We start from the raw sequence: 14,072 nt of genomic DNA on the forward strand, positions 1-14,072 counted from the left end.
GAGTATTTTGTTGCGAAAAAGCTTTATCCAGAAAGAGGTTGTTGTCTTTGTCTTTGAGATGGTCAGCCCTCCGGTTGAAAATTGCCAACACTGATTCTTTCAGCCCTGAGAACTTCTTAAAATATAAATATATTTTTAACAAGCTGTCTCGAACATCTCAATTCTTGATTTATAAGTGCCTTCCTCTTTCAAACCGCTTGGAGCTCATGCCAAGTCCCACCACTGAGAAAATCATTTTTTAAAGACGAGCAACTGTTGAATAGTGAAACACTTTGAGGCCATGAGTTTATGAGGATGCTTTTGATACGAGGATGATCAAGGACAGGGGTGGGGTGAGTGTATTAGTTCAGTTCTAGCTTCCTGAAGAGGACTGGATGGAGAGGAGTAGTAAGCTAAGAAGTTGACAACTGATGGACGGGACATTTTGAAAAATAACTCTCGCTTGCCTAGAGGGACTCTTAAAGGTTTACAGGTTAGCTTTCACTGAACTCCAATGTGAACTCCATTCACTAGCCTTCTCCAACCAGAAATGTCAGATATGCTGGAGAGCAACAATTCGCAGCATGATTGGCAGGCATCAACTTTGATGTGGGTTGTACCTAGCTAAGAAATCCAATGCAGTGTGAGGCAACTGAACTGTTCCACGTTTTATGGAGGAGAAAACAACTTCAGTCAGTCAAAGTTAAACCACCACACACAGTTCTTTGCAGTGTCGTAAAAGTTTAGAGATCTTCCAAGCTGAAGAAGGCATAGGTGTCTGCAGTGAAATCCATGCTACCTGTTGAACAACTAGCAAGAAGTACCAGTGCCAGCATCTTCAGGCAAAATGCTGATATCCAAGTTTACATAAAAGTTGAATCCTGGGCCAAGGATTGGATTGCTTTAATCCTCAACGGCAATCCACACCTGGCTTGTTGCCTTCAGGGCTGTCCTCCTGTCTAGCGTATTCGAACTGCCTTCTGAAGCTGTTTCTTCCAATCCAGCAAAAGCCAGTTTAGATCAAGGGATGCAAATAGACCTCATCCAGTGAAATTTAGCTGGCATTTAAATACCTCGACTTAACAGAAATGACACTCGGTGCAATGGGCAAAATGAAGGCGCATGGGTGTCTAATTCTAAAGGCTTTGGAGTACTTGATTTACAACTATTAAGTTTAGTGACTCTTCAAAGTTATGACGGCGCTGAAAAAAGTGACTTGACAGTTTTTCATTTGGCCGTTGCTGCATCCTCATGGTCATGCGATCAGAATTTGGATGCTTGGCAACTGGTTCATATTTACGACGGTTGCAGTGTTGCTGGGTCATGTGATCACCTTTTGCAACTTCCTAACAAGTAGAGCAAGGGACGCGGTGGCTAAGACGCTGAGCTTGTCGATGAAAGGTCGGCAGTTCAGCGGTTCGAATCCCTAGTGCCGCATAACGGGGTGAGCTCCCTTTCCTTGTCCCAGCTTCTGCCAACCTAGCAGTTCGAAAGCACGTAAAAAATGCAAGTAGAAAAATAGGGACCACCTTTGGTGGGAAGGGAACAGCGTTCCGTGCGCCTTTGGCATTGAGTCCTGCTGGCCACATGACCACAGAGACATTTTCGGACAGCGTTGGCTCTTTGGCTTTGAAACAGAGATGAGCACTGCCCTCTAGAGTCAGGAACAACTAGCACATGTTTGAGGGGAACCTTTACCTTTACTAACAAGTAGAGTCAATGGAGAAGCTAGGTTCACTTAACGACTTAAGATTTTTAAAAAGCCAGGGAAAGCTCATTGAAATGATCAGACACACCTACAAGTAGTCCTTGATTTATAACAGTTCATTTAGTGACCAAAGTTACAATGGCACTGAAATAGCAATAGCACTTAAGACTTCTATATACTGCTTCATAGTGCTTTACAGCCCTCTCTAAGCGAGGAAGATTCATGACCATTTTCCACTCGACTGGAATTCTTACCACTGTTGCAGCATCCCTGCGTTCACATGACATCCACATTTGGAGGCTTGACAACTGATTCACATGTATGATGGTTGCAGTGTGCCGGGGTCAGGTAAAATCATCTTTTGCATCCTTACGGTCAAAGTCAGTGGAGAAGCCGTGTTACTAAGTGCAGTGATCCCCTTAACAGCTACGGCACCACAAAAAAAGGTAAAATAGGGCAAAACTTGCTTAACACCCGTCTCATTTAGCAACAGAAATTTCGGGCTCGATTGTGGTCGTAACTCGAGGACTACCTGCACAGCTCTTGTTAACCTAGTCAGGATGGCTTGTGGGAATTGCAATCAAATATCTGGAAGGAACCCAGCTCAGCTATAAACCAAGGGCATGATCAATATCTCACAGGCCAACATCAACATTAGTTCCAGTGGAAAAGGAAATGGCCTTCAAATGCCGTTGATAAACAAACAGAACCTAAGCATACATCATTTATATCCTAGACAAAATAGCTAGAGTAAGGAGTTACTCGGCAGAGGAAGGAAGCAGGCTATGGATTTCAGTAATAGAGCAAATCCCCGGGGGCTCTTTGTCCAGTGATATATTTTTATAGCTGATTAATGTCCGTGTGGTTTGTTATTGCAAACTTTGCCATGTAGTTCCAGACTGGCTGGACGTGAACGAAGGGATCCCCCTGCTTAAATTCTTAAATGTCCTGGGTGAAGCAGACAGCAACACTAAACATGGCTAAGAATGTTAAGGGAAGTTCTGCAAAGAGCCTGGTGGCGCAGCAGACTAATAGCCTGTTATTAACATTCAGCTGCCTGCAATTACTGCAAGTTCGAATCTCCCCAGGCTCAAGGTTGACTCAGCCTTCCATCCTTTCTAAGGTAGGTTAAATGAGGATCCAGTTTGTGGGGGCAATAAGCTGACTTTGTATAAATATACAAAAGGATGAAGGCTATTGCTTAACGCATTGTAAGCCACCCTGAGTCTCCGGAGAAGGGCGGCATATAAATCAAATTAAAAAAAAAAAAAAGTTCTGCTGGATAAGTCTGGAGGTTCACCAGGGGAAGGCAACCTGGTGATCCTCTCACACATTTTAGACAGTACAACAATTCCCATAATTCTAAATCGTTAAATAGGCTGACTTGGACCTATGTATTGGGTTCCAAAACACTCAGAGAATATCAGGTTCAACAGATGGTAAATCTGCCCATTCTGGACTTGGAACTTAAGCTTGGTCAGATCTCTTCCATGCTTGTATGCAAGACTCCGAGGAGTTCCTGAGTCTAGACTAGAGTGGGTTGTGTAAAAAAAGCGACAACCTGGAAAGGGGTACCGATATACGGCTTCTGTATTGTTTGGGGTCGACTGGAGAAACATGAAGTTACCCAAAAGTGAACTTGACTTTTTTTTCCCAATAATTTTTATTAATATATTCTATACACCAATACACAAATAAAATATACAATCCTGCCACCATGGTATAATGTAATTACATTGTCCATAAATATAAAGTCATTCCTTTATATATACATATTTGCCATCATATATATACATCATCATCATATATCTATTCTATCCCACCTTTTCTGGACCCAATCGTACCATAATTTCCAACTGTTATAAAATTCTGAATCTTTTTTTACCATTGATCAATCTAGTTAATCTATCTGATTCCGCACACTCATTAATTTTATATATTATTTTCAAATCTATCGGTAAGTATTGATTTTTCCACTCCTGCGCATACGCTAATCTTGCTGCAGTAATAATGTGAATCAACAAGAACCATATATCTGATTTAACATTCAAAGGTTTTGCCCCCAATAGGAAAATCTCGGGCCTTAATTCCAAATTAATCTGTGTAATTTCCAAAATCCATTGCCGTATTTTTTTCCAATATTTAACCACCTGCGAGCAGGTCCACCATTGGTGAAAATAAATTCCATTACTGTAACCACACTTCCAACAGCAGGCAGATGTCCCGGGAAACATTTTAGTTAATCTCTCTGGGGGGAGATGCCACCGGTAGACCATTTTATATATGTTTTCTTTGTATGAAGAAGCCATAGTTAATTTCATATTTTAATATGAAGTGTAGTGGAAATTTTGAGTAGTTTGGAGAACTGGTAAATACCACCTCTGACTGGCCCCACCCCATCTATTCTCTGCCTCCCAGCTGATTGGGAGGAAATGGGAATTTTGCAGCAACCTTCTCCTGGATTGGGGAGGGAATGGAGATTTTACAGTATCCTTCCCCTGCCATGCCCACCAAGCCACACTCACAGAACCGGTAGTAAAAAATTTTGAAACTCACCACTAGTCTGAATTTTGATCATATGACCACGGAGATGCAACGGTTGTAAGAGTGAAAATTGTCATAAATCACCTTTTTCCCCCAGTGTTGTTGTAACTTCTAACAGTCACCAAATGAATGGTTGTAAGTTCAAGAACTACCTATAGAACAAAACTTCTGTAGTCTAAAGTCAGAATTGCTGGCTAACCTGTAATGTAATTCATTTTCTTTTCAGTTGAATGGGTTTATGATCCCAGCAAATTGTAGCTCATTCAATAAACTAGGACTATTTGAATTCAGGCATGAAAAGCAAAGGATCTTGGCTTTTTCTCTGTTTGAAAAGCAAAATCTTTCAAATGGGAACTGGAAATTATTGACTTTTTGGTCAGGGAAATAATGATAAGAGGCTGTTTTGAAAGACTGGAAACATTACATGGGACTTTTAGGTAAATTGATGATGTATGGATTTGGGGATTAAAAAGGGTTAAAGAGGGAGGGGAAAGATTATGATGCTTACTCAAGATTTAGTAAGTAAAAAGAATAATAGAAAGAAGGATGTTAGTCATAATTCTGCATTTTCTTTTTTCTACCTTTTTCTTATTTTTTCCTGTTTTTAAAAATATTTTTGCTGTATTCAAAAATTCTAACAAAAGGTTATATTTAAAAAGATTATAGTCACTTTACACTGGTATCACTTTGTTTTTACGGCAGTCGGGTAACTTACTAAGCCTTTAAATAGGAGAGTTGAAAAGCCAAATACATACCGTACCTTTCATGATCTAATTTTGGTGACTTCGGGGTGGAAAAAAAAATCCATAAGGATTTGACCGCTTCCTCTCCATTTTGTTTTAAGCTTATTTCCTTTCCCATCTCCTTCTTTACATTCAGACAGGAAAGGAAAGGTACTTGCTAATTCTTTGAAGATCTATAAATATGGAATAGGAGAGGCGACTGTCCAGAGGTTTTATAAGAGCTGTAGCCACAAGTGTTTCCTCTGTGGTCATAAGAAGAAAAAAGAAACACCCTTAAAAACACAAGATGGAGATGGAGAATCTGCAACTAGACCAGAGCGATGCAAGAGAAATGATAGATAAATAATTTTCTTGTAGAAAAATATCACGCGTAAAACAAAATACGCTAGTAGAAAGCAAGCATTTCTGATAATTTCCCTGTGTAAATCAACCCTCAGTACAAGCAGTCCTTGAGTTATGACTATAATGGACCCCGGAATTTCCACCATAAATTGTATCAGTCATAAATAGAGGCACCCATGTGACCATGTGACTTACTTTACCACATTTTTGTGGCAGTCATTAAATTAATGCTGCGGTTGTTAAAAGGAATACAGCAATCATTAAGCTCAGTAGTCATTAAGTGAATCATATTCTTCTGGGCTTTTCTTTTCTTTTTTTGGCTGGAAATGGGCTGGAAAGGCTGGAAATAGGTAAAAAAAACTTTCAAATTTAAAACTTTCAAATTAAACATCTTTTATTTAAAAAAGAGCCTTCTAAAAAAAAATCTCTTGGATGGGAATAAAGTAATTCTCAGAAAGCACCACTAGGTGGCGAGGTCCACCATCTTGCATAATGTATTTTCTGAACAACTGGCTGCATTCAACATGTCAGGATTAGATTACAGTGTTTCTCAACCTTGGAAATTTGAAGATGTGTGGACTTCAACTCCCAGAATTCCCCAGCCACAGTGGTGAAATCCAATTTTTTTTTACTACCGGTTCTGTGGGCATGGCTTGGTGGGCATGATGTGGCTTGGTGGGCGTGGCAGGGGAAGGATACTGTAAAATCCCCATTTCCTCCCCATCCAGGAGGAAGAACGCTGCAAAATCCCCATTCCCTCCCCATTCCAAGGGAAGGATACTGCAAAATCTCCATTCCCAGCCCACTCGGGGGCCAGCCAGAGGTGGTATTTGTCGGTTCTCTAAACTACTCAAAATTTCCGCTACCGGTTCTCCAGAACCTGTCAGAACCTGCTGGATTTCACCCCTGCCCGGCCACCATAGCTTTCTGGGAGCACTCAACTCTTAAAATGAATGGGTTTGTGCCCGAATAGCTTAATCCAGGTTTACAGCTTTATAGTACCATGGTGTATTGTTGAAGCTACATACATATACCAAACTGAACAAATTTCACTATTGCTTAATATGATCACTATTGCTTAATATGATGTTTAAAGTCAATCTGTGTGGAATCCCATTGCGTTAAGCCATTTAATAAACCATGGCTTGTTGGCTAGGTTTATAGGACAATGTCAGGGATCGTAAACCACTCTAAGCCAGAACCCAAGAAACCACATTATGGCTTTATCCCAATCATTGTGATGTTTATATTTGGTTAATAAGTATATTTCTATTAACAGTACAATGAAAATGATTCTTGGCAGCTTACACAGGAAAAAAAAGTACAATCTCAAACATACTCAGTACAAAAGATAAAAACCGACAATAAAACACAGGAAGACATACAAATGAAAGGAAAAAAAATAGCAACATTAAATTGGAATAAAGCTATTTGAAATCGCGCAGCCTTTATAAGTGATAATTTACAGGGTTGGACAAATACGATTGAACGTGTTATTTTCAGTAGTATTTGGAAGAAATGATGGCTTGGAGTTGCTTTCTTCAAAAACCCTTGACTATTCTGTGTATAAGTGGATAAAAAAGGAGGCAAGCCGAATTCTGTATCTGCTCTAATTGAGATAATCTCTACGCTTCTGCCGCCTGGTTTAGCAGGATAATAACCATTTCCCCATCCTGGTTTTAAAAATGCATTTTATTTTTCAATACAGTGACTCTTATCTGTCACCTACATTTTTGCTTGGTGTTTCTGCTGTAATTCTGCCTTTTCTCTAGCATATTCAGCCATTTTCCTAATCCATTTTAATTGTTTGATGTTATCACATTTCCCTGCCGGAATTAAAAGCACAGATAGGATCAGGTTTTCCTAAGCACCAAGGATATTAGTAGGAAATTATCCACTGATCCACAACTTACCTTAAAATATAGTTGTACCTGATAATTTCAATGAGCTTTCCTTGGCTTTTTTTTAAAAAATCTTCTCGGTTTGTGAATGAAACTGTTCTTTGCCTATAATGCTAACATATTCCCGTAGAAGGTTTGAATCATACAGCCATTGTAAAGGAAAAAAAAATATCCATTAGAATGCAGTCCTATGAAATGAAATGAATGGTTGGATTTCCAATTGATCAAGGGAAAATGTGCCTGGTGCCCGAAGGACTTGATAAAAAAAAAAAGAAAAAAGGATGTTGCTACATCTTCTACAGAGTGGTAGAAACGACCTAAGACACACACACACCCATTCCAATTGTGTGTAGTGTGGCTCAGTGGCTAAGACGCTGAGCTTGTCGATTGAAAGGTCAGCAGTTCAGCGGTTCGAATCCCGCATAATGGGGTGAGCTCCTGTTACTTGTCCCAGCTTCTGCCAACCTAGCAGTTAGAAAGCAGGTAAAAAATGCAAGTAGAAAAATAGGGACCATCAAATTTTTGGGCTCAATTATGGCCGTATGTCGAGGACTTCCCTTAACGGTAAAGCTGAGCGATTGGAGTAGCCTCTCCTGTTGAAGAAGCTCATGAAAAAAAAAAAGAGATTTATTTTTTTGTTGCTGAATTCCACCAGCTGGAATCCCGTCAGCTGAAAGGACCGACCACCTTCAGGAACAGCAAAAAAGTAAAAATGAAGATTCTTGATCACATTCCTGAGCCGTTAAATCATCGGCTGAGGTGATTTTACAGGGTAGGCGGGTGATGGTGGGGTCAATCCCGTTCAGGGCAGGGTTTTTTTTTTTTTGCTCTGACAGGAATCTTGCTTGGCACAGAGGAAAGTTTATTACTGCGGTTATGAAGGATGACTCTGCTTATCCTGTACAGGTACAGTCCTCAACTTAACAACAGTTCATTTAGTGACCGTTCAAAGTTCATTTAGTGACCGTTCGAAGTCACAACGGCACTGGAAAAAAAAAAGGGCCTCACGACTGTTTCCTCACACTTAAAGATAGTTGCGACATCCCCGCGGTCATGTGATCAAAATTCAGACACTTTGCAACCAACTCATATTTATGACGGTTTGCAGCATCCCGGTGTGTGTGTGTGTGTGTGTGTGTGGTTTCACGTGATTCCCACTTTGGCGACATTCTGACAAGCGAAGTCGATGGGGGAAGCCAGATTCCCTTAACAACCATGTTCACTAACTTAACCACTGCCCGGATTCCCTTTTAACCATGGTGGCAAGAAAGGACATAACATGGCGGCAAAACTCGCTGAGCAAGTTGCGTCGCTTAGCAATAGAAATTTTGGCCTACATTGTGGTCGGAAGATGAGGACCACCTGTATCTCTTCTTATTTATATTTATATGTGTATATATATATATATATATACACACACACATGCACACACACACATGTATCACCCATGTTCAGGTAATTTACAACGTTAAAAGCATTGTGGTTCTAAGTTGAGGACTACCTTTCTCTTTTTTTCTTTCTTTCTTTCTATCATTCTTTCTTTTCTTTCTTCTTTTCCTCCCTCCCTCCCTCCTTTCTTCTTTCTTTCTTTTCTTTCTTCTTTTTTTCTTCTTTTCCTCCCTCCCTCCTTCCTTCCTTTTTTCTTTCTTTCTTTCTTTTTTCCTCCCTCCCTCCTTTCTCTTTCTTCTTTCTTTCTCTCTCTCTCCCTGTCTTTCTTTCTTTCTTTCTTTCTTTCTTTCTTTCTTTCTTTCTTTCTTTCTTTCTTTCTTTCTTTCCCTCTCTCTCTCTCTCTCTCCCTCCCTCCTCTCCTTCCTTCCTTCCTTCCTTTGATTTATTTGCCAGGCATCTCTCCTCCAGGCAACTTAACACCTGTTAAAAGCAACGACAAATAAATAAAAATAAATCAATCAATATTTCTCACAACAATAAAAGTTACAATTAAAAGAGAGGCAGGGGGGAGGCGAGAGGGGGAAAATCTCCTTTTAACCCATCAACCACCACGTCCAGGGTTCCCCACAAGCCCCCTCAGTCCAACTGGCAGAGCCAGCCAGGGGTTCCGAGCGGGGCAAGGCTAGGCTTCTTTCCCGCCCTCAGGAGGCGAAGCCAAGCGCGAGCCGGGCACCGCCTGCCTTCATTCCGACCCCCGGCAGGGGACGCCCGTGGACCCCTTTTCCCTCCCCCCCCAAAGGAGCGTGAGAAGCGAGGAATCCTCCTCCCCCTTTTCCCCCCCTCCTCCTCCTCCTTCTTCTTTCGCGAGGCTGCTCAGCGGCCCCCTCGACGCAGGCGCGCGGCGCTGGAGAAAGAGCCCTTCGCTCCCTCGCTCGCTCGCTCGCTCGCTCTCCGGCTGCTTTGGCTCGGTCCTTCGCTTGGCTCGGCTGGGAGGGAAGCAGCTCGAGAGCGCTGGCGTCCCAGGCGGCCCCGGAGCAGCCATTTCCCCCACCCCGCAGCTGTTCCGCGTGGATGCCCAGCCAGGCGCGCCTCTTCGCCCGCCTTTGCCCTCCTTCCCGCGGGGGAAGCCAGACAGACGCCGAGACTCCCCAGGCTGGGTGAGTGACTGAGTTGCCCGGAGATTTTTTTTCCCTGGCCGGGGGGGGATGCGCGGAGAAGACTTTGGGTCTGGGGGTGGGGGTTGGTTTGGCTTCCTCGAACCGGACTAGAAACTTCGGTTGGCCCGGTTGGCCTCAACTCCCCCCCGCTTCTTGGGGGAAACTTTTAGCCGGAGTTGGAAACTTTTGTGAGGCGCGCTGATGCGATGGGCGAGCTGCTCCGGCCACGGTGCGGTCCGCAGGCGAAGTCCGGCAAAGGCTCGGGATGGAGGTGAGGGGGGGGGGGGTCCGCTGACCGAAGGAGATGGATATGTGGGTGGGGAAAATGGGTCTGACTTCTGCCTGGCCTGCGGGAGGGAAGGGGGGGAGTCCGGTGGAAGGAGGGAAGGAAGGAGAGAGAGAAAAAGAAAGAGAGAGAGAGAGAGAGAGAGAGAGGAGGGGGCGTCTGGCTGCAAGGCAGGGGGCGGCCGGTTCAGTCCTGGACTGGGTAAATGGCTGCTTTCAATTGGGATTTTTTGCCTTTGAACGTAGGACTTTTGCAACGGGGGGGGGTTTCCCCCCAGCCTGGGGGATTGTTGGGAGGGGGGGGCTGAAGAGGAAAGGAGGAAGGAGAAGGGGACCCCTCCCCTCTAAATGTCAGAGCGGAGTTTCTCTAAGGGGAGAAGGCTTTGGTGGTGGTGGTGGTGGTGGGGCGCTTGGAGGTCGTCGGCGCCCCCTCGAAAGTCTCCCGAGTTCCGATTTAGGGCTCCCTGCACCCCTCCCCACCCATCCACCCCCCCTTTTTTTTTGAACGTGGCTATATTTGCAACAGGGGAGGCCCTTGAGGAAAATCGGGGTGACTTCTTGTTTCTTTCAGAAAAGAAAAGAGGAAGGGTTCCAAGGTTTCCCCCCTCCGCCCCCCCAAGAATTTTTCTTTTCTTTTCACGAAGCGACAAAGGGCTGCTGGCTCTCCCACTCCCACCCCTCCCTTCCCTTCCCTCTGAACTGCTCAGGCAGAAAAACCCTTCGTGTTTGGGAGATGGGCAAACTTTCGAAAACTTTCTTTGTGGAGGTTTGTGCGGCGAGATTAAATCGGCGTCCCTCTGAAGGGCACCTAGGAACTCAAGAGTCCTCAAAGGCACGTCTCTCTCTCTCTCTCTCTCTCTCTCTCTCTCTCTCTCTCTCTGTGTGTGTGTGTGTGTGTGTGTGAGAGAGAGAGAGAGAGAGAGAGAGAGAGACAGAGAGAGAGAGAGAGAGAGTGGATTGTGCTGTGCAATCCCAAATAACGTTCTTGACTTGTCTTGACTTCTCGGCCGAATAGTTTGCATGTGTGCAACGCTACAAAGAGAGGTGGGAAGCGGCTTTGTGGACTCTCTCGCTGTATGCTGAGCCACACGTGTGGCAAAGCTGTGGAATTTGGTGCAGACACAAAAATTGCCTGGGAGATTAAATATTTGCTGAGGGATGGGGGAGGGGCGGAGAGGTTTGGTTGTGCAAAACTTTCCTGCCACCTGTCCTCTCTGGCATTTTTCTCCTTTTCAAGGGTGTCCTGTAGATTCTACAGGGGTCTCCAACCTTGGCAACTTTAAGCCTGATGGACTTCAACTCCCAGAATTCCCCAGCTATCAGAGCAGAATTCTGGGAGTTGAAGTCCACCAGGCTTCAAGTTGCCAAGGTTGGAGACCCCTGCTGTAGAAGGATTATTCCCCTCCTCCCCACCACCGCCTTACTTTGTCTCCTGTTTTATTTTTCTGGTGTGCAGTCTCCCTGCTTTGCAACATCTGGGCCCCACACAGTCCCATGTTCACTGGCTGCATTGTGCATTCCGCTCTTTCAAAAGTAGCCTTTTAAACTGTGGGCGGATTCAGGAAACTTTGTTCTAAAAGGATCACTTTGGAGTGCGTAGGGGAGTACAGATAAATTACCTCGAAGCTTTCTAATCTCTTACCTTGCCCTTAAAAACAAGAGGCCTTTAAAATGACCTCACTCGAATCTCTTTCTCGCTCTTTGTAATTCTCCCTTTCCCTCCCTCCCTCCCTCCGTTCTGTTTCTCTTTCAGAGATGGCACTTTTAATTGCTCCTTACTTTCTCCTGCTCTAGAGTTGTAATTCCCGAGTTCTCAAAACAGCAAGGCTGAAAGAATTTGGGAACACCAATCCCAAAGTCTCCAAAGGGGTGTTGGATCAAGATGGTTTCCTACTTGTTGAGTGGATTGCTTGCCGTTTCTTGTTGTGTTGATGGTTCTGCAAATGTTGGAGAGGCTTCTGGGTGATTTGCGATAGAGCAGCAACGAAGAAGAATAGAATAGAATTGAATAGAATAGAATTCTTTATTGGCCAAGTGTGATTGGACACACAAGGAATTTGTCTTGGTGCATACACTCTTGGTGTACATAAAAGAAAAAGTACATTCGTCAAGAATCATAAGGTACAACACTTAATGATAGTCATAGGGAACAAATAAGCAATCAAATCCTATTAGGAAATAGTCAATATAAATCTTAAGGATACCAGCAACGAGGTTACAGTCATACAGTCATAAGTGGGAGGCGATGGGTGATAGGAACGATGAGAAGATTAATAGTAATACAGTAAGGCCTTCTGATGTCCTTCTAACAATGGAAAGGAAGGTTCCTTCACTTCTTCCATTGGACGGTCGAGAAGATAAACACGTGTGACCTGAAAATCAGGAGGATAATTTTTGCAAGAGGACAGTGTTCCATCTGAGCACATGCCCAGGGGCAGCTTTGTTGCATAACGTTACAGCTGAGTTCACATTTTGTGCTTCATCCAAGTTTTCCGCCTAGCAGGGTATGTGATTCCTTCAGACGACTGAGGTGCATTCTCACCATTGTTAGCCGAACCCTGGTTTAGTATGGTGGATAAGGCCAGCTGTTATTTTGTATTTGGCTCCAACCTTTGGGTCTCCTATTAAAAGCCTTAATTACTGTCTCTCTTAGAAACAGATCTCTCTGGATCCAATGCTAGTAATTTGACCTTCTATTGTTTAGGGGATGGCTCCTCCTCACACATTACTTTTCAGGTTTCTAAATTTTTTTAAAGAGCTGTAACTATTAGAGGAGAACGATGTAATTCCTCTCAGCCAAGGCTTCTGGTAGCCAACTGTTTATGATGTTACTTTCCCCATGTTCTTTTGCAATTATATTTGTATTTTGGTCTGTGACTGCAAATAAAAATTATATATATATATATATATATATATATATATATATATATATATATATATGTAGGTCTTTGGTTATTCGGGTCTTCTCCCACGTAAAATTGAAGGTTTCTTGGCGATGTTTCGACGAAGTCTCATTCGTCATCTTCAGGCTGGTGTTCTTGGCTTCGTGCTTCCAGGAGTTTGCTCCTGGAAGCACGAAGCCGAGAACACCAGCCTGAAGATGACGAATGAGACTTCGTCGAAACGTCGCCAAGAAACCTTCAATTTTACGTGGGAGAAGACCCGAATAACCAAAGACCTACATACAAACACCCGCGAAAACCTGAGAAAACAAATATATATATATATATATATATATATATATATATATATATATATATATATATATATATATATATATATAAAGCCTTAATAACTTTTATGTCTTAAAAGAAGGAGTAGGGGTGACATGATAGCAGTGTTCCAATATCTGAGGGGTTGCCACAAAGAAGGGGAGGGGGTGTCAAACTATTCTGCAAAGTACTTGAAGGCAGAACAAGAAGCAACTGGCGGAAACCAATCAAGGAGAGAAGCAACTTAAAACTAAGGCGAAATTTCCTGACAGTTAGAACAATTGATCAGTGGAACTTCAGCCTTCCGAAGTTGTGGGTGCACTAACACTGGAGGTTTTTAAGAAGAGATTGATTGGACAACCCTTTATCTGAAATGGTATAGATTTCCTGCTCGAGCAGAGGGTTGGACTAGAAGACCTCCCAAATCCCTTCCAACTCTGTTATTCTGTTAAAAGTGTGCAAACTGCAGAAAGCATAAGCATTACTGTACGGATTCAGCTTAAAGTGGTGCTTAGAAGAGTGGGAGGAGAAAGATCGGTAGTAAATATATACTGTACAGGATTGTTTGGGGCCAGGGGGTTTAAGGCAGAAACCACATTCGTCTGTGTACCGGAAGAATGTGGGCATAGGAGGGTGAGCCTCTCAATAAGCTAGCAGTGCAAAGGTAGGAATGCTTTGTTGCAGTCTCGCTCCTATACTGGCATAGAAGTTTTTTTTTTTTTAAAAAAAACCAGTTTGGTTTTTTTTTTCCCCCCTGTAAGAACGATAATTCAGAGTTTCTCCAGGGGTGGGGGTGGGGCTGTGCATTTTTA

At 43.2% G+C, this 14,072-nt stretch overlaps 1 protein-coding gene across 1 annotated transcript in view; it reads left to right on the forward strand.

The window, feature by feature from the left end:
• The first annotated feature begins 9,720 nt into the window (after positions 1 to 9,720).
• Positions 9,721 to 14,072, forward strand: part of AKAP13 (A-kinase anchoring protein 13) — a 276,145-nt gene continuing 271,793 nt past the window's right edge. Inside the window, exon 1 of the mRNA XM_070953603.1 lies at positions 9,721 to 9,763. The gene's annotated coding sequence lies outside the window, so the exon portion shown is untranslated. The remainder of the gene's footprint in view (positions 9,764 to 14,072) is intronic.

Source organism: Pituophis catenifer, unplaced genomic scaffold, assembly GCF_029215685.1.
Source record: "Pituophis catenifer annectens isolate HBS135680 unplaced genomic scaffold, rPitCat1.0.hap2 SCAF_14, whole genome shotgun sequence".
NCBI lineage: Eukaryota > Metazoa > Chordata > Lepidosauria > Squamata > Colubridae > Pituophis > Pituophis catenifer.